This window comes from Gordionus sp. m RMFG-2023, chromosome 1 (genome assembly GCF_954871325.1).
Source record: "Gordionus sp. m RMFG-2023 chromosome 1, tfGorSpeb1-WG-v2, whole genome shotgun sequence".
Classification (NCBI taxonomy): Eukaryota; Metazoa; Nematomorpha; class Gordioida; order Chordodea; family Parachordodidae; genus Gordionus; species Gordionus sp. m RMFG-2023.
In genome coordinates, this window is record NC_088775.1 from 13,470,719 (window position 1) to 13,474,446 (window position 3,728).

Here is a 3,728-nt window from a genome sequence, read left to right on the forward strand (position 1 = left end):
TTTATTTAACTATGCATTTATTTTAATGATAATATACAATAAAATAAATTTCAAAATGTAGAAATTTTTATTTAGATTATTATATTAAAAATTTATTGTAAATAACTATATTTAAAAAATATATAATTCAATAAAATATAAGTAATTCTTGTACGGTATTTTTAAAAATATAATTTAACAATTATAATTAATACAAAATAATCTATAAATATTTCTTATTGCAAAAGCAATACTTTTATTAAAAATACATAAATATTATGACTAAGAATTCATTATAATTAAGTTTTGCATATAAAAATTTTATGACTAAGAAAATATGATAATCATAGATTTGAATTTATAAAGAGAGGTCTACTTTTCTCTGAGATTTGGCTAATTCATCTAAAATCAAATTTTTATCTAGAATAATCTCCTTATAATTATTTAAAAGGGCTAATCCATTTAAACGGTTTTTACCAGTGCTATTTCTTAAATAGGTTTTTAACCTTTTCAAAGTTGAAAAAGACCATTCATTGGTGCAGGTACTAATCGGTAAAGTAGCTAAAATAAAAAGTAATGTTTTGATATTTGGCAGGGAATCTAAAGTGCAATTACACATGGAAAGAGCCTGCAAAGCACATTTAGGTCTCAAAGAGTACTCTATTCTGTCGAGATTTTTATACCAAAATTCGACATCACAAAGTAACTTATCATACGATCCTGATAAATCATCAGAACAAAACTCTGAGATTTTCTTAATATCCTCTCGCGTTTCATGTGTAATCAACAATTCAGACTCAACCGGCAGAAGAAAATAAAAACTTTTTAAAATAAAATTATGACTAATAAATCTTTCTTTTAATTGAAATAAAAATTGTCTATAAGGAGAATAAAAATATTTATTTTATAAAAATCCTCAATCGAAGAGGCATCAATATTTAAGCGATTTGACTGTCTAGAAACTACTATAGGTTTAAAAATTTCAATCCCAAACAAATTAGCGATCTCCTTTACTTTCTTGTAAATATCATAAAATTTTTCGTCCACATTTTCTCTGATATTTGTTAATATTTCAACAATATCCTTTGCCCTATTCATAACCTCTCTTAAATCCAAATTAATTTTTTGAAGTATTTTGCTAAAATCATAAGTATAATTTAATAAAAAATATACACATTGAATTGATATTAAAAATTGTGGCATAACTCAAATGAAAATATAATTTACAAATAAAAAAATAGAACTCAATTATATTATAAAATACCATACCATCATTTGATGATTTTCCAGCCAAATCAACTGAGAGCTCAGATTCTTTAATAATACATAATTTTTATAAATGATAATTTAGAATTATACCATTATCAATTCATGATTTTATTTTAACCCTTCAATACCCCGATGAAAAAAATGACATTAGTAGTCCGGTGGGGTTTAATATACCCCAATTTCAAATGTATATATGTCCAGTTATATTCATTATTTTGATTTAATATTTGAATATAAGATAGAACTAACCTTAAACTTGATAAAATATTTATTTATTTTTATTTCTTAAGTTTAGATTAAAGATGGTGAGGATAATTATAATTTGTGCCAAAATTTTCTAAAAAAAAGCTTACTTTTTTTAAATTGGAAATTAAAAATTTAAAAAATAACTTATCCATCATATAATCCTGATAATTCATAACATGGATCTTTATTCTTCAATATTAAAAAAAAATTACACTGATAAATTCAAATATAAAAAAAATATTGAACATTGAAATATGTTAAATTTGACAATCAAAACATTTGTTACATAAAATATTAATGTGTTCTAAACATAAATTTATTTTGCATATTTGACAAAAACATTTATATCTAATGTGAGTTGCTTTGTCTACCACCTTTCTCTCTTCTCTTGTTAGTATGTCATCAAATCTCATTGCATGAATTAGAAATCTGAATCTTTTAAGAGGCATTGTTACTCTAAATATATCAATTCCAAACCCATCAGATTTCCATAAATCAGACATATTTTGATGGTTAGATTTAAAAATTCCAGCTAAATAAAGAATTCCCAATAATGCTTTGAATTCAGTTATATCAACTTCTTTTGTAGAACTTTCATATTGATTATAATTTTGACTTACAACTTTTTCCATTGAGTAACCTTATTTTTAGCTAATTTTAAAGAGAAATATACTATGATAAATGATTTTATTATTACCTAAATAATACTTAAGCTTATTATCTGTTTCAGCTAATATATCTTCTTCATCTAATTCAGATTGTGTATCATGATTAGAGAACTGCACGGGCTGTCCGTAGCCCGATCCGACCCGGACATTAAAAAAAAAATTTCTCGGGCTCGGGTCGGGTTGTAAAAGCTGTCCGACCCGAAAATAAATAATAATATTAATATCTTAAATAGTCAGTATAATTTATAATATTAATTATAAAATTATATTATTTAATATTTATCACATTTTAGGATTAAAATATCAATCATATTAACATGTCATGTCATTATTAATTATTATTTTATAAACCTAACAACCGGATACTAAACTATTTTATCACTAAATTGTGTGTTTCCCGTGAATTACAAGATAAGACATATTTTATGTACTAAAGATAAGTTTTATTTATTATTTATCTAGCCTATACATTGTCTTTTTTAACATTTGTTTTAAAAAATTTCCATATAAAATTTAAGATTGGGATTTGATTCGGGAGAACTTATTTCTATAATTTAAATTTCACTACCATAAATTTTAATCATCCTAGAAATTAAAAAATATTATATAAAATTGGTAATGATATTCTAAGTTACATTTATATATAAAATATAATCTTTACTTATTTCGTTTTGGTATTATTATTTTTTTATCTATCTACCTTAATATGAGTTGTAAATTTTCCAGCTAATTTTGGTTGTCAATATTTTAAAATATAGCAGAAAAAAATTAGGAAATTAATACAAGATTCTCAAAGAAAATAAGATGTATACTGTGATATGTAAAATTTAAAACATGAATATTAAAAAGAATCTGTATCTTTTGTCAGGAAAATGAAAAAGATACAAGATTCTTTTCAGAATTAAGGATCTTAGATACAGATATTAGTATCTTATTAAAAATGTCAAAATATACTGAGTACAAGATATAAAGGGATCATGTATCTTAGATACAAGTATTCGCAGTACTGCCCAACTCTGTTTATTTCAATCTAATTGATTAAAGTCATTTTAAATATTTTTTTTAGATTTTAGACACAGCCATATAAAAAAAATTATCTCAATCGATGCAAAATTAAAAAGAATTGGTGAAAAGATTAAGATAAAAGAGTATGAAGTAAGGGAGAATCTTAATGGAAAATCTGATGTATGGAAGAAATTTTCATTTATATATGATGAAAATAAAGAAAAGCTTAATTATGTCATTTGTATTATATGCAAATTTATTTATGTATATAATTCAATAACAACAGGTTAGATATTTATACATAAAATATGATCTTATTAAATTATTTTAGGCACAAATCAACTTAAAAGACATAAATGTGTATATACAAATACAAGTACAACAGCAGAGAGTAAAAAGACACAATTAACAATTGATAGTCTTTTTGGTACTGATCCGAAAAAACTCAAAAGTTGTACAAAATTGAAAAAAGAGTGCACAAAGGTGCTTACTATGTTTTGTGAACGTGATTTGAGATCATTTGATACAATTCATGGGGAAGGCTTTGTTGATTGTTGCCAA